The sequence below is a fragment of the Triturus cristatus genome, chromosome 4_2, assembly GCF_964204655.1.
Source record: "Triturus cristatus chromosome 4_2, aTriCri1.1, whole genome shotgun sequence".
NCBI classification, from domain to species: domain Eukaryota; kingdom Metazoa; phylum Chordata; class Amphibia; order Caudata; family Salamandridae; genus Triturus; species Triturus cristatus.
The window spans coordinates 245,894,668-245,913,017 of NC_140586.1; the positions used below are offsets into that span (position 1 = coordinate 245,894,668).

The 18,350-nt window shown below is 43.5% G+C and overlaps 1 protein-coding gene across 2 annotated transcripts in view; it reads right to left on the reverse strand.

The window, feature by feature from the left end:
- Positions 1–17,242, reverse strand: part of LOC146833562 (E3 ubiquitin-protein ligase TRIM39-like) — a 218,777-nt gene extending 201,535 nt beyond the window's left edge. The window contains exon 1 of one of the 2 annotated variants that reach the window (XM_085601416.1): positions 17,188–17,242. The gene's annotated coding sequence lies outside the window, so the exon portion shown is untranslated. Of the gene's footprint in view, positions 1–17,172 lie in introns of both variants that reach the window. The other variant, XM_085601417.1, reaches the window with a different exon arrangement.
- Positions 17,243–18,350: the final 1,108 nt, after the last annotated feature.

Genomic DNA, 18,350 nt, shown 5'->3' on the forward strand with positions numbered 1-18,350 from the left:
CATGGCAAGTGGGAGGGTTAGTGGTAGCACAATGACTATGATGGGCAAGAAGGAGGGTGCAGGGGCATGCACAAAGGACGATGGAGGATAGAAGGGAGGGTCAGGACCTGTGCACAGACAAGAAACTTCAGGGGAAGGGGCCTCACAACAGACCGCACGGGGCAGGCAGGAGGAGCAGTTGCAGCACAACAGACCAGGGAGGGCAGAAGGGTGTGGCAGTACAATGGACCATGTAGGACAGGAGGAAGAGGATAGGGTCATGGCATGTGGAGGTGGCAGGGACAGGTTACAGTCATCTGACAATGCTAGGCAGGTGGGAGGGGAGTGGCAGCTCAACAGAACACTCAGAGTAGATAGGAGTGGCAGGTCCATGGAACATGGTGGGCAAAAAGGATGGAGCAGGGGCATATACAAAGACATCGGAGGGCAGGGGGAAGGAGAATAGGGGCAGCAAGCTAAGCACAGAGTTTAAGCAGGAGGTCAATGATGGGGCATAGAATTGGGCAATGGAGGGCAGGAGTGGACTGGTACATCATACTAAATTGAGGGCAGTGGCAGCACATCAGACCATGCATGGCAGGAGGGAGGAGGCTAGTCCATGGATTCACACAACAGAGGATAGGGAGGAGGGGGATGGGGCAGCAAGCTAACTGTTCAGAGAAGGCGGGTATTAGGAACTTTATTGTTTTTAAAATGTGTGTCTGTGCGAACTACTTAAAATATGAACAAGTATGCAGCATAATCTCACTTTTATTCAGGAAGAAGAGGACGTTTGTGACTGACTCCGGGCTCACTTGGCAGAAACACCCCCTGACTCTCCACCCCTATCGCAAAATGTAATGCCCGTGAAAAGGGTAGGTGAACACAGTGTTATATAGAACATAGTCCTGAGAGCATGATTGAAAATGAAAACTAGATATAGTGTATGGTATAAACTATGCACCAAAAAGTGTGATATAAGATGAACCGGGCGTGAAATATAATATGCAATACATTGTGCGCAATGACAGATTCATTGGAGAGCGCGAGATAGCACAGGCACTGGAGCGTGCTATGCGATATGTGCCTTGGAGTGTAATATGCACAGGGCAGTGTTGTGTACCCTAACTAGTCTCTAAAGTTGTAATATAAAATATGTGCTGGGGAGTGTAACGTTGCATATGCACTGTGACAAAGATATGGATCCCAGATTGTAATATGTATGGCATAGCACTGTGCATTATAACATAGGCATCGAGGAAGGCACGTTAGATGGGGCAATATAACCCGTGCGAAGACAAGTGTGGCATGACATTCACGGGGTGGTGTTACAGTGCACATGGGCTAGAGAGTGTCATAGCATATGCACTAGCTAGTGGAATACAACACAGGTGTGTGGCACTCAGCAGGCAATGGTGGGTGTAACACAGCATTGGGCTCTGCCAGGAGCGCGCTGTGACTCTCAAGTGATGTTCGTCCCCTTTCCAGAGAGTAAAATAAAAAGTATTACACATCCGGCAGTGGATGTGTGTTTTATTAACCGTGAGGGGGGTTTCTTGCATAGTTAGTCGAATTTGTCGAATCCCCTTTGAATGGCTTGGTGTGCATGTGTATTAAATGTGCCCGTCAATAGCTACCCATGTTTGTATAAATAAACGACAAGGGTGTCTACCGTGATTAGGCACGGTAGGGCATCAGACATGTCAGAGCTTCACTAGTGGTGTAAATACATTCCACGTGGATTCATTGTATGCATAGTCGCCTTTTAATGAATATCACGCAAATCGTCATGGTGATAGGTACGTACGGTTTGTCCAGCATGTCCTAGGTGTGTCTATAAATATATATTTTTTAAAAATAATAAAAAACAGGCCGGCCCTGGGGATTGGGGTCAAAAAAATATAATTAGGAGACAGGCCCTGGGGGATGGGGTCATCAGGGCCAATAAATTAGAATAAGAAGGTGAAACACAGCCCCCCTTCTTAAAAAATTAAAATAAATAAAAGGCTGGCATCGTGCCGGAGGCCACGCCCCCTCCTTGCAGCACTCTGCAAACGCGCCCCCTGGCGAGTTGTAAGTTGGGGAATTAATTCCTCTTCAATACTGAGGGTCCCTGAGGGCCAACTAGCCCAACAGGCATCTCCAGTATGCACCAGGGAGCTGCGCTGCAGACAGGTGTTCTGAGGACAAGCCCCTTTTTACACCTCTCTGCAACGCAGCTCTGTGGCGCTTACTGGAGGTACCTAGTGGTCTAGTTTGACCCTAGGGACCCTTAGGATTCAGGGGGACTTAATCTCTCAACTTAGAACAGCCACAGGGCGCGTTTACACAGTGGTGAAGGGAGGGGACGGGGCCTGAGGTGACGTGTGCAAACACGCACTATGGCACGTTTTAAATTGGGGATATAATTTTCCTTCAATACTGAGGGCCCCTGGGGGCCAACTAGCCCACCAAGTGCTTCCAGTAAGCGCCACTGAGCTGCATTGCAGAGAGGTGGTCCAGGCCGTGCCACTTTTTACACCTCTCTGCAACGCAGCTCTGTGGTACTTACTGGAGGTACCTAGTGGGCTAGTTGGACCCTAGGGACCCTCAGGATTCAAATGACCTTAATCTCCCAACTAAAAACGGACACAGGGCGTGTTTACACAGTGGTGAAGGGAGGGGACGGGGCCTGAGTTAACGTGTGCAAAAACACCCTGTGGCCGGTTTTAAGAGGTAGTTTTAATCCCCCTGCCCTATTATATACTAGGGGCTTACAGAGGAGGTCATGCTAATCACAGGGGGACCCCAACGCATAATGTTCCCTAGTGTATGTAGGTGTTTTCACTGTATTCGAAGTGTCTTTTAACATAGCACTGGCTCTAGGACTGGTTAGTCAGACTCAATTACCACCAGTATCCGTCTGAAAAAGTTGAGGGTACAGGATGATTTTGCAACAAGGCTTCTTTCTGCTCTTCTTTTTGTTCTTTCTGCACGTTATCCTTCTTCCTGCACTTTTCTTCGTCTTTGAGGACTTCTGTTGCTTCTTTCTGCATTTCTTTTTTTTCTTTCTGTGCATTTTTTCTTCTTTCTTCACATGTCCTATCTCTGTAGGCATAGTTAGGAATTAGCATTTAAAAAACCTCAGAAATTCACTGAAAAAACCATAGGTTTCAGGGGCGTTATAGTTAGCTGGACTTTTCACTTTTACAAAACCATTGAAATTCCCCCGTTATAGTTAGTTCAGCTAACTATAACTCGCGCGCCCGCAATGCACTGTTGATGACGTCACATATTACATCACTCATGACATGGTCAGTGACATCACTCATGACATCACTGATGACATCTCAAATTACATCACTGATGACATCATCCTTGTGATAGGGTGGCAGACCTCCTCTCACCCTAATATAACCTTTGATACACACATTCAAAAATAGAGACTAAACTTTTCAAAACAATGGACATACCAATACCAGTTACAACAACCTCTTCAGTAATTCTAAGATCCACATACACATCCACTCATTCACTCATTCACCAACAGTCCTATACAGTCACTCATACATGACTGTATGTACATACACCTATACATCCTGTTACACAATGCCACTCATCCATAGAGTTACTCACACACATAGTCACTCATGCTAATAAAGAATCAAACATACATTTACTTGCATATACAGTTATACACACACCACCACACTTACTTCTACGGAAACTTACACATACTTAGTCTTTTAAACAATCACCTATAGAAACACATACTTATTCATACAGGAACTCTTTCAATCTCTCACTCTCACATATACTCACTTATATACACCAATAGTCACATATACTAGTTTAAAACATATGTAGTTACTCATAAAGACACTATTGACACAGTCATTCACTCACTAACACACCCATACACACTCATCCACCCATACAGTCCTGCACACATGCTGTCTTCAACACATAGAAAGAGTGAGTCACTCATTCATGCACTACGTAATACCCCCCACCGAACCATGCAGACACTCAGACTGATACTCAAAAAACCAACTAATAACCTATATAGACACCCATGTAGCTACTCACCAACCCATGCAGCCACTTATACACAAAGTGAGAGACTGATACAGATATTTACATATTTAAACTTTACATATTTAAACATTACTCACTAAGCAATGTATTCACTATGATACACGTAATCGTCAGTTACACAATCAATTTTTCAAAAACAAATCATCCATTTAGACACTTATATAACCATTTATTCTTCCATCGACCTTGAGATACACATATATAAAACATTTAATTTTCAGAAAAACACACATTCACTGGATGATGTCATCAGTGATGTCATTTGAGATGTCACTGACCATGTCATGAGTGATGTAATATGTGATGTCATCAGCAGTGCATTGCGGGCGCCCGAGTTATAGTTAGCTGAACTAACTATAACGGGGGAATTTCAATTTTGTACAAGTGAAAAGTCCAGCTAACTATAACACCCCTGAAACCTATGGTTTTTTCAGTGAATATATATATATATATATATATATATATATATATATATATATATATATACACTGAAAAAATCATAGGTTTCACACACGTTATAGTTAGGAATTAGCATTTAAAAAACCATGCAAATTCACTTAAAAAAACCATAGGTTTCACACATGTTATAGTTAGCTGTACATTTCACTCGTAAAAAACCAATGAAATTCCACGTTATAGTTAGATCAGGTAACTATAACTTGCGCGCCCACAATAAACTGCTGATGACGTCACATATTACATCACTCATGACATGGTCAGTGACATCACTCATCACATCAATGATGACATCTGAAATGACACATTGTGGATTGCGGTCGCGCAAGTTATAGTTACCTGATCTAACTATAACGTGGAATTTCGTTGGTTTTTTACGAGTGAAATGTACAGCTAACTATAACATGTGTGAAACCTATGGTTTTTTCAGTGAATTTGTACGGTTTTTTAAATGCTAAGTTATGTTTTTTTTTTTTCTGGTTTTTCACCATGCGCACACCCTGCGCGCACGGTGCGCTTCGCGCTCCGTGCACGCGCTGTGGGCACACGGTGCGCTTTGCGCACCGAGCGCCCACGTTGCGCAGTTCAAACCGTGCGCGCCTCGCCTTTTTTTACACAGTAACAATTTTTTTTTCTCCCTTGCGGGTCCCTCAATTTATTTAATAAATGTGGTTATTTTTTGTTTTTGTTTTTTTGCCGTGCGCGTACGGTAAGCTTACCGTACGCGCACTCCGTGATTTTTTTTGAAAATTATTAAATGTACTTTTCGGTCCTTCGTGGACCCCCTGACAAACGCTAGGGGGTCTGCAACTCTTTGTTGCCCCCTTTTCACGTTATCCACCTTTGTTTTTCTGTGCGAGAGACAGAAAATGGCGGCCGACACTTTCTGATTTCGACCGATTCGAATGTTTACAGTCATGTAACCACCAATCAGAATTGAGCTCGCGTACGGTAAGCTTACCGTAAGCGCACGGAGCGCGCTTACAGATATATATATTGATTTAAATGCTATTTTCTCAGGACCTACTGAACAGATTTACACCAGACCTGCAAAAGGCACATCTCTGACCTGAGGACTACCTCTCTGCCAAATTTCAAGTAATTCTGTTCAGCCGTTCGGGCTGTAGCTCGGACTAAAGGTCCTATGGGAAAATGCATGGGGAAAACGCGTTTTGGGACCCCCTTTTTTCTCAGCCCCCGCTTGACAAATCCCCCCCGAGACTTTCAGGGTAGGAGCGGAGCACCCCACCTATTTTGAAAATTTTGCGAGGATTCGTCAACCGGCGCCATAGTTATTCCAAATAGAATGTTGCGGATTTCCTATGGAAACACGGTCCTAACTATAACTATCTACTGGCAACCGCCAGTAGATTATATATATATATATATATACATATATATACATACATACATACATACATATATACACACACACACTTGTACACAAGTGTAAATATTAGGTCTGTACCTTGCATCTGAAGGGCACTGTTCTCGGTGTGTATATGTAAGTACATATGCATGTTTGTGTATTACTGAGTGAAGGTTGCCACAAGGTAGTTCTAGTTGGAACCACGTTTCCTTTGGAGATTGATTTTTGGTTTGCCAATAACTTTGGCGCAACCATGACAAATCTTAACAAAACTTTCCACAAAAGTCTGAAAAGTTGCAGAGTTATCAGTCAAGGGTGAAGGTTCACGAAACGAGTTTCCCCCCATGCTATTTACCTTAGGAAAATTGAGCAGTTAAATCACAAAACAAAAACGGCTGAGCAGAATTACACTAAATGTGGCAGAAAGCAAGATCTTGGTACATCAAGTGTGCTTTTTGTGATTTGGTTTAAATTCGATCAGTAGTTTGAGAAAATAAGTTAAAATGTAGGTATATTTCCCACCGCAGAGCCAAGAGATCTAAAGGAAAGCTCTGATTGACTACCACCACATCACCAAAAATGTGGTGGCACCACTTTACGGCTGGGGGGGGGGGGGGGGGGGGGGTGGGGGGGAGGGCTGGGTTGGTGAGCTGGATGGAGCAGCAATAGACATGGGTTTCTGCCAGCTGCCCTTAATTTTTGGCAATGTATGGATGCCCCAGGGGGAGATTCTTACAGTCAAACAATTCCTATAAACCCACTCCATAGCTAGCCACAGACACATTTCGATGAATAAACAGGGACTTCTCTGCCAAGTGTTTGTCCTCTTAACTTGCTCAAAAATCTAAATAGATATTCAACTAATGTATTGTCTTGCCGTTTCATAATCTCTCGGTGTATGACCCAGCTCCCATCCACAAATACAATACCCAAATAAGCAAGAGAGCATATTTTGTCAATTTGGTTGCCTAATGTAGTGTGCAGACGTGTCCTGGCTGATTGAGTGTGAATCAAAGAGCTACAGAGTGTTAGATTTAAGCCAGTGACATGGAGAAGTGGGGTATACCAGGTGTAGTTGTAGAATATTTCATTGAGGATGAGGAATCTATTGTCTAAGTTAACTGTTACAAGCTGCCAAGTAAAGAGTAGCACTAGTTGATTTGCTGCAAGGAGAGAGTTATTTAATGAGTTGGTGTAGGTTGTCCATTATGTCACAGCACGCTTTTGCAGATTTCTGAAGACGTTTTCAATCACACAGCAAAATCATTCTTTATCTCACGAGAAGCACCATAGATCTTGAAATAGGAGGCATCTTAATTCTTTGTGTCAGATGTACCGCTTTGCAAGTCCTAATCCATCCCAAAGCAGAAGCAATTGTAGCAATGAGAAGATAGTGCGTTTTGAATGGATTAGATGGCAATTATATGCCTTTTAGTTTTCTTACTTTTTTACTGGGGTGTTACAACATGCCCCTAGAAGTTAAATGGATTCTGTAATTTCCTACCCTGAGATCGAAAGGAGAATGGAGGGGCTTGTTGGAAGCGCAAGGTGGCTGCTGAAAATTTAGACACAACTAGAGTTAAATTTATGTTGTATTGTCATTGTGCATGTAGTCATTGAACAGGGGCTTGGTGGACACAGACGATGGATGCTGCTTTCCCTTTGCTTTAATAGAATAGGGGTCAAGATGGCCTGGCTAATGTTCTCAAACATTTCCAGGGATCCCGAAGTTATTGCAATTATTAAAAGGTTACCCTCTGGATGTTGTGGCATTATAGAAGGGAAGAGGTGAACCATTTTAGCAGCATATCACAGATGCCCCTGTGCAATTCCAAACTTTGGATAACGCCTTGGTGATAGTGTCAAAGGGTGCAGAGAGATTCAGTAAGATCCAGGAAGGAGGGATCATTGGTGTTAGTGATCATGGTTGTGTGGTCGACAAAATGAAGTGACACAAAGTCTACAACAAGATCTGAAGACTAGATTGGCAGAAATGGTGGAGGTTGTGCATGTGGATCTGGGGATCTTGATCTTTCAGATGGAAAAAGGGTAGTGATTGAGCAGTACTCTAGCTTGCCAGGTTGGGTTGTTTCCAAAAAGGAAAGAATCTGTCTCATCTGTACATCAAGAAGATTACTTCAGGAGGAGGGGAATTGATAACTAGGAGGGAAGCTAGCAGACTTCAACATGGAAGATGCATAGCTACTACCAATGATTAAAACGTACAGGACTTCTATGGAGGGAGTGAACATATACTGTGCTAGGCCACATATGAGTGAATTCTCTGGGCATTTCCTGCTGCTACACAACACTGCCTAATGGCAGGGGAAGAAAGACCGACCATGTGGTCTCAGAGACCAATTTGAATAAGTGACTACAAACAGCTAGGGTGAACGAGGGTGGATGTCTGAGGTTTGTCTGGGGCACAACATTTGTGTCGGAGAGCAGAGAAAAATGGAGGGAAGGAAACCTTGTTCCATAGGTTCCTTAATGCCACAAGTCTCTAATCCAGAGGCTTAGCACAAACCAATTTTAAAAGGAATCAAGGTCTTTTCATAACACTTACTGAGGGGTTCTATCCCCATTTAGAGTATATGGAGAGACCAGACTGCAAGGAACGTGCAATCAAAAGTCTTTAGGATCTTGGCTGTCAAAAGACACTCTCGTAACTCGACATTTGGGCTGCGGTCCTCGCAGCAGCAAGTGAAAGCAGTGGAGTCTATAGCTCTTGAAGTACTGGAAGGCAGTTTGTCAGCATATTTAAATACGCTGCACACTCCACATGACTACAGCGAGCCATTTTGCTCAGTGCTTCAAAAATGGTCCAGGCTCTGAAGAAACCAAACTTCTCATTCCTAATTCAACCTTTCCTCTGGTCTGGTACAGAGTTTCCTTTTAAAGTCAAACATGAATATCTGTCTGGCAGAGTGAGCTTATACTTACAGACAGTAATGCATAGGTTAGCTGAAACAGCCACTCAGAACGGATGGAGCACGTGAAGCTCATTTGTATGGGAGGGTGAGGCAGTAAGGTTCAAGTGAATCTTCTCCCAGGTACAGTTTGTTCAGCATCCCATATTGCTCAGCACCTAAGAATCCACGATGACAGTACACCACATAATCTGGCTTTGCTGCTGGGCTTTAGCTCTTCTCCGCTGTAGGTAACTACTAAAGTTAGAAATGGGTAGCAGGACATTCCTTGGTCACTTGATGGCAGTGTTTAGTAAAAGGGGGGTCCCTGGGAACTGGATGGGTAGACAGGGGAACTAGGGAACAACGAGCGTCAAAGGGAGGAGCAAAACCCAATGTCTACACACAAATAATTTCGTTACGCCCAGACCGGGTCAAGTTAATACGGAAAAGCCGAGGGCCAGGACAGGTTCGAGCAGAAAAAGAGATCAAAAGGGATAAAAATAAACTCAGTTTATTTCAATGATAATGATTAGAATAATCAATAAACGAAATGGCATACAATATATTTTATACATAAACGAGGGTCCCACACACAAAGACAAACAAATACATTCATTCAGACAACAGACTCATGTATAGGACATAACATGACCAAATGTACAGAGATGATACATATTAGCATATCAGTAAAGTAACAAAATACATCAGTATTATCGAAATTAGGAAGGGTAACAGTTCAAAACAAAATTGTGCATTCCCAATTTATACGGGCAGATAATATCTTCTGATAGGCACGAGAGGACAGGAGCCAACGCACGTTTCGGTGTTAACTACACCTTCATCAGGGCAACGGTGATGACAGGCGTGTGGGACAACACGAAAGGAGCCTTCCACTCAGGGGGGCAATACAGATCAACTCTTCTAGAGGATATAGAAGAGGCAGAAAATATGCATCGAAACGGTTTACATCAGTTCCAGCGCCAAGTCCGATCAGAAGTGGTGTAGAGGACCAGTAAATTAGTGCTACGCGAATGGATTAGGAGACGTCAGAGGTAGATAACTCTGGGTCTGGCAGGGGTGAATCACTCAAAAGATCGTGGCCATACAATTGCTCTTTCTCCGACAAAGTAGCGCGACATCAGGATGAGCGGAGGTTTTAAATGTACCGCAGATAGGTCATCGTAGTCACGGGTAAGTCAAGACATGGTAGAGCGTATCTTATATTCACCAACAGAGACTGACGCCGTCAGTGGCCGTAACGCTCGGGCGAAGAAGAGGCGAAAGTGATGGGTCTCGATAGCAGTGGTCATACACACAACCACCATCATTGTTAAGGTAATTCTTCAGCAGGCCACAGGCTGGCCTGGTTAAACTGGCTTGAAGTGCGCAGGTGAGCGCAGTCCTTCCCGTTCCTTTGACATGCTGTTGATCCAAGCAGAAAAAAAACAACAATCTGGTTTTAACCACTTCCACAGGGCTTTTTTTGGGGGGGGGCGTGGGAAGGAGGTTCAACAACTCATGAAGGGGAGACAGCCATCTCAAAGCCTACATGTCTAATCACCATCTTGGGGCTACATATACACTGGTGGACTCCATGCCCGTCATACACACAACAAACTGTATTTGAGCCTTTCCCACAGATAAGGGACACTACTTAGGACAGAGGACTGATTTACTAGGAAGTCAATAAGTAAGCTGCCCAACCTGCAAAGAAAGTAAAGACCTGCACCTCAAAATTATTAGTCAGCTTGCCTCAACCATTAGCTATGGCATGGACAATGAGAAGATCACCACCATAAAGTCTCAAAGAAGGGACTCCATGGATGAATCGCATGTTCAGAAGTATCAAGTTTTCTACTGTTAAGTAGCCTGTTCCATTACATGCGCAGCACCTTCCAGAGGACCCTGGCCCGGAGCACCCGGTGCATGAAAACATACCAAGCCATTTAATTAAATAACAGGAAGGGTCGCCATTGTGAAAAATGTAGTATTGCCTTATTTGACAGATTTCTTTGTGAAATTCTCTTTGAAATTAACTGGTAGATAGCTTCAAAAGTTTAACAGCATTACTGTGTGTTAGACCCGGCACCTTATCATGGGTCTCCCTTCCATTTTTACCATTGCTTCATGTGTTTTTGCTGGTGTTAGATGCTTTGGGCACTGTGCCACTGCTGTCCAGTGCCACAGTGCAAGTGCTCCCTATTGTAAATTGGTGTATTAATTAGTGATTCCATGATTGGTTGGGTTTACCCGTCAGACCCTAGTACAGTGCACCAGGAGTGCCCAGGGCTGGTAATCTAAATACTGCTGGTGGGCTTCCAGCACTAGTTGTACCACCCACAGAAGCAGCCTGTAAAAGTGTATCTAAGGCCTGCCATTGCAGAGCCTGCAGGCAGTCTGGTACTGTCATGCTGACTGGACAAGTGCACCCACTTGCCAGTCCCTAAACATTCCCTTTTCTTCATATCAGACACCCCTATGGTAGGCCCAAGGGCAGGGTGCATTGTAAGTATAAGGTAGGACATGTCCTTGTGTGTGCGGCATTTTCTAACAGTGAATTACAGCCATTTTCGTTTTTCACTATTGCAAGACTACCTGTTCTCCTTAGGCCAGAATGGGCAGTTTGATTATTACATCTTAATCCTAACTGACTCAGGGAATATGGTAGAAATTCAAATTTAGTATGCCTGAACTCAGAATGATAAAATACATCTTTTAGTGAAGTTGGTTTTAACATTCTGTGTTTGAAAATACCACTTTTAGAAAGTAGGTATTTTCTTGTCTAACCATTCAGACCTGCCTCTGCTAGGCGGTGTATTCCTTGTCTGGAGTTTGACTGACAGGGCTGGGGGATTCCAGGAGACAGGGTGAGTCAGCCCAATGGTGAATAGAGACATCTGCATCTAGATGGGAGGGAGGAGTTGCACCTTGGACCTGAATAGGGCTGAGCCTTCCCTCCACAATGCTGGCTCCACCTCCTGTGGTGAGTCTGATGTCCCTGCCTTGCACTCTGAAAGGAAAGAAGGAGTCATGTAAACAAAGTGCTCCAGGACTGACCAGAACTGGTTTGGACTAGGCAAAGGCCTCTCTGCCTTCAGAGAGGAAAGAGAATCTTAGCATAAATATTGGGACCCAAACCTAAGAACTTTAGATCACTTTTGGACAAGAAGAAACCTTTGCTGAGGAGAGGAAACAGAAGAAACTGAGGAGAGACTATCCCTAAGCTGAAGTGCTGCTTGGGGGATTGGCCTGCAGTGGTTGCCTGACTGCCAAAGAAAGGAGAAAGGACTTTGTGTGCACTTTATTCAACTTGTAAAGGATCTCCAAGGGCTTGAGAAAAGAGCTTGGCTCCTGCTGAAGTCTCAGCCACAGCTTACTGCCATTTGGGTCTCTGAACTGTGTTGTCACATCAGTTACTCTATGCAGTTTACAAGGTGGTCTCAATGGTGGCCCACATGCTCCAGGTGTCTTCACACAGCTCTAGAGTGCTGGTGCTCACGGACCTTTGACCAGCCTGTCTTCGGCATCTCCAATGTGTGCCACAGGTCTATGCTACAGCAGTCCAAATGTGTGTCTCAGGCAAGATTGTGTATTTGACACCCACAAGATGGGCACCATCTTCTCTACATACCCAATCCCACCAGGGATGAGACCCCCAGCTACATACAGTAATTTGTGGCCCTGAGGTAAGAACCAAGGCAGAGCTTGGAATGCGGGTAACCATCTTGGAGCATTTAAATTACTTTCTTTCACTAGTTCCCCAACTCTTTTTTTCCCTGTTATCTCATCCATGCTCTTGATCCATATTCTCTTTTCTCTAACAATATAATCTCACTACTTCACTCACCTCGTTTTTCTTCTGTTTGCTCCCTTCCTGCTAATTCATCGATGCCACGCCATCATCTTCCTGTATCCTCCCGCTCACCTTTTTATTGCCATCCACACTTTTTACCCTAATCGGATTCATTTTCCTGTCTTTTTACTTCATCCTTGCTCACCCACCCCAGTTTCCTCACTTCATTCCCTTGTATATACACACTTCCTCCTTCACGTTACCCCCCCAACATAATCATCCCGTTTCCTCTTCCTCCGATTACCTTTTTCTCTCCTTTTACTCCTAAAGGAGCAAGCAAATAATAGTGCTAATGTACTGGAGTGAGGAAGGGTGAAGCTGGAGACCATGTTGGGGCCGGGTGAACCAGGAAACAAGGGTACTAAAAATCAAGAGAATGCCGGAGTGCGCACATTCGCAAGCCCTACGGTACACAGGAGAAACAGTACTGGAATAAGGCTATGGCAAACCTGAAGCCACATATAGCTGGTGAAAGACTAGAACGGAGAGTACCATCAGTCCATATCTGATGTTATATTTCCATGGAGTGCATCAAAAACGTTGCACAGTTTGACCACCTGTGGGGATGTTCTCCGTAGCAAAGGCCACATGGTCTTCTGTGATTTAGTCTAGGCCATGTGATAATCACTTCCTTACATGTTTGTTTTACAGGATAAACTTAATATGGTGCCATTTCCTTGGATGATATTGTGCAAATGAACATGGTTGACACCTGAAAAATTCTACCCTTTTAGAGAGCCATATATTGTGTTGACAAGTTTGATATTTTATGGTTCCTGAAATTATGAGGTGTTCAGCCCTCGCCAAAAATCCCCAACTTATCAGCTCTGTGGCTACAGTGCTTTCATGCCAACATCTAAAACTTCACAAAACTTAAATTCATAAATAGGTTATATCTCAGATGAGCTGGAGAAATTGGAGCAGTAAGCTCAAAAAGAAGAGGAGTTCAGCTTGCAAACCAATAGGAAGACATGCATGCTCTGGGGCTGAGAGATGTACAATTGTAGTGCGGACATAAGATACTCTAAATTATGTGGGCGGGGAGGCAGGGACAGACTTTAAGAGTTAGTACAGAAGCAACCCAAAATTCCAGTGCCCTCACTACTGCGGCCTGCAAATTCTTATAAGCAAGTATAAACAAGACAAATTGGAGTAGTTTTAAAGTAGAATAGAGAAACAAAAAATGCTGAACAGTTTAAAAGTAAGCTGTCTGGCACAGAAGAAGCCCTATTAGTGGAATCTTACACTACATGAGATCCTAAGACATTGAGACGGGAAGATCAAATTTCAGATTCCTACAGCACTAATAAGATCCATCTGGGTGAAGCTTGCCCTGCTATGGTTGCAAGACAACACTTGCAGGGAAACATTGCAGGACTGTCACACTGTTCAAATCCTGTGGGGCTGAAAAGGTGTGGTATGGCCTATCTGATACTACGAGAGATACTTAACAATAACAAAGAATTAGTGGAACAAGTTGACACTCTTGGTCAAGGTCAGTGATTTAGTATGGCGTCGATCTGGGCTGGTCTGGCTCCTTCTCCCATTCTACTTGAATTCAGGTGGGCCTGGAGGCTAAACAGCTGTGAGTTTCTGGCTGAACACATCCGATCACAGCGATGTGGCATGGACCGTGAAGAGCATGGCCTCCCTTTTGCGTGGAATAAACAGAAATTGCAAAAAAGCAAGTGTAAACCTTTGACGATATTTGCATATTTCAGTAGGAAATATTAAAGTAATACAAAAAAAAAAATCTACGTTTCTTCTAAGGCCTGGTTACTTTGTAATTAAAGGTGTAACCTTCTAGTATTCAATAGGAATACTAGAGAGCGTGAAAACAAATGTGATTTTGCAAATGATATTTCCAAATCTACTTTGTTTTTTACTCTTGCGGTCTTTTGTACTACGAAATAAGCATAGTTCTACTTATTTTGTGGACATTATCTTCTTTCTACAACATCTCTGTTTTGTCTATAGTGCATCAATTGAAAATAACATTTACTGTATTTACTAGAAATGAAAACTAGCTGCATTTAGCAAGGATTCCCAAAACTAAAAGTTGCCTGATCGGTTAATTCTTAAACAGTTCAAACAATACCCTTGTTGTGTGCCAACCATTCCATTGGTGCCCCTTTATTGCCATTTACGACATCTAGGAGTTTTTAATACTATCCATGATGTGTAAACCAGCCAAGAGATGTGAACACATTTAGTCTTCCTATATTTGGGTATTCACTGGTTTCTGTGCAGCTTGGGCATTTATTATTATGTTTTTCTTTACCATGCACCCAATTGCTGACTCTGGAAACCTGGTACGTCACGCAGAGGCTATGTACAAGCCCCTATTGTCACGGGAACATCACTTTTCCCGACGTTCCTGTGGCGATAGGGGAGTCGCCTTATTTACAAGGCAGCGTTAAGCCACTTCACATGGCTTAACGCTGCCTTGTAAATAAGGCCCCCCTTCATGCTATGCTTAGCTTGGAAGGGGTGGGCAGTGGGTGTTGCTGTTGGCGTTCCATTGCAACACCCATTGATTTTGACACTGCCCCCTATTTACAAGGGTGGCGTAAATGGGAGGCAGCACCAAAATTAAGACCTGGGAAAACCTGGACTTAACTAGGCAAAGCGGAGTAATGCTTTATTTCTCCTCATTTTTGCTTTTTCCACGTTTGCTGCCTTGTGCAGCGGACATGGAAAAAACAAAACGCCTTGGATTGTTCATGTATAGGAAGGTGTCCCTTCCTGCACATAAATAAAATTTAAAAAAATTAATGTTTTACATTTTTTAACTTCCATGTGTGCTGCATTGAGCAGCACACTTAGAAGTAACAAGACGGCATTTAAAGATTGTTTATGTGCAGGAAGGGACACCTTCCTACACAAAATCTTCCCCTGCACGCAGACACCCTTGCAATATGGTTTATGAGTGCCTGTGTTGGCGCTAGGCAGCTAAATGTAGCACCAGCGCAGGGGGAAATGCAAGGCTGCCCCCCCCATGTTCTTGTAAATATGGTGCAGCCTTGCGTTTCTGAAGTGGCGGAGTGAGGCGTTAAGCCATGATGGCTAACACCTCACTCTGCCACTTCTTTGTACATATGCAATTCACAGCCCTGTCTTCAGAATCCCCCTCACTTAAAATTACAGGAAGATAAATACCACCCATGCCCTCCCCATTACCCTGCCCATATAGTGTCGTCATATTCTAATGGGCCTCACTCTTTTACAGCAGGCCTGAACATCGCTACCTGCACCCCCACGGCCTACAGGACAGCAGGCCTTGGCAACACCACATGTACAGAAGACATCCTCCCCAAGCCCCTTGCAGCACAGGAGGTATGGACAACACCACCCTTCGTACTGCAATACATACAGAAGGCAAGGATAATGTCTCTCATTACAGTAGAGCTGACCTAGATGCAACCTGAATTTTGGGTGGCCACTTGGTAATTTACCAGCTTAAGAGTCCTTGCAAATTTAAAAAACACATACAGTCACGAACTGGAGAGATTCTGAATGTTTCCCCTTTGAACCATAAACGTAAAACCGCAAACTTTGGAGGGGGAGCGGATCCGGAAATCACAAAGTATCTGAAAGCCGACTAGATTATTTCTAAATGATTAGTAAAGCAAAGAGGGCAAACTGCCACGTTACAAAAGTGGACGATTAACTCAACACAGATTCTTTTGTACCCAACGTTTTTGGACCTTCTAGAACGGCAAACCAACGGTCATTTTTTTTTTTTTAAATGATAGGAGGCAACCCTATCTGCACTAAATTACAGCACAACAGCCATGCTGCCGCGTCTCTGTTCTTACGTTTTTGTTGATATCGGGCACGTTTAGAAGTGCCCACATTTCGTTGCTTTCTGTTCAAATAAACACTCTGCAGGTGAAGGAATCTCAAAGTAGAAGAGCGGTTCAAATGCCTCACTTAGAGGGCCATCAACATACTTCCGTTAGAGTTTCAAGCGGACTGGGAGCTGGATGGAGCCTAAAACCTTAAGCCAACGCCACAAAGTAATCAAGATCACACGTGCGTAAGACAAGCTTAACTGGAGGTCGGTTTTACGTTTTTAAACCTCTGTCTGTAAGAAATATGCGTGCACTGTAACAATGTCACAATTCAAGTGGATTAATTAAATTACATTTATAACGCTCTTTATTCCTACTCCAAGGAACGCTATTTAGTAACCTTAGAATGACTTCAGATTGAGAGAAAAAAAACATTTAGGTTCTAACTTTATGGCCTGCTGCTGTTCGCATGGAGCTACTGGATTAACACACACTTCATTTCGTTATATTCCAAGGACTGTAACGTGTGACCTGCGGGTAACACAAGGATCTCTGCACGTTGAAAAAGCTACATAAAATACAAATCTGTGACCTCAATGTTATGTTATACTTCACAGAAGACACGTTAACCCAATGCTATTTTAAAATGCGTCACAACTGTTAACCACTATAAACCTCTGTCATTTCAGCCACTTCTGTGGCCTCAAAAGTACCGGGTGCAAGAAGCGATACCTGGCAGCAGCTTACCTCCCGCGTTGAGTGGGAAAGCGAAAGGCGCCTCCAGCGGCTAGAGCCTAGGTATATTAATTAGTTTGCTGAGAAATAAGGGCAATCTCCTCGTTAAAAAAAACCAAATAATAAGAAGCCAGCTCACGTACATAACAACAATAACTGGTTACAATAAATAGCATACCTGGTTACAAAAAAAAGCATACCTTCTTGCATGTATTTATATAGCGCTTACTACCCCTAACGTAAAAATCTGCATGAAAACAGTGAAAGCAAAACATGCAGTTGAGGCGAGCGGATCTGTTTCCAGTCCTGGCTTTTCAGCCTAAAGCATTTTGCACCATGGGATCTGTAGTTCTGCATTTTGTAAGAGCTGCAAGCAAAAACATAGCACCACCTAATGTTTGCCCCATTTGAAACTGAGACACCATCTCTTGTTAAATGCATTTACGCAAGTAAAGCGAAATGTGGCTGCAAACCTCACAGTACACTGATTAGATGACTGAAAGCCCACCAATGGCAACCTGGTATTCCAAGCAACATGAGCCACTGAGATGGACCTAACACTGTGTAGCCATAGAGGTTGTCAAATAATCCCTGTTAGCAGAGCCCACTATACCACCCCAATGCTTTTTTCTTGCACAGCGAAGTGCGTAAACAAAAGTATGGGAACTGTGATCCTGGTGCAATGTTTAGGGGTTAGGGAGTGTGGGGACTAGGTCAAAGAAGTTGCCAAAACGAACAAAATACTCTCTGTAACTATTTTGTTGGCCTTTCACCATCCGATAACTGCATGGAAAAAGAGCACACACCTCAAATGAAACGTAACGTGCACTCGGTGCTTTAAATGGAAAAAAATTAAATGCCGGTACTCACCAAATTGATTAGGGTGGGCGGCTTGGCTGCAAGGCAGGCATTTACCAATATCAGCATTTTCTTGATCTTATGGTTTCTCGTGCTCTAATAAGCAATTTATTTTACTACGAACAATCCTAACTGTAAGGATTTAATCAGAGTGGGACAAAGTAAAGGCTAAAGCTATCCCAACAACATTTTAACCTAGTGGCTGGCAGCAGATCTCTGCAGCAGGTGCGCAAATCTACTGAGCTTTCTTGCAAGCCAGAATGGAAAGGAACAATGGAAACTGCATGCTTTCAAACATGCATGTAAACAGTCTCTCT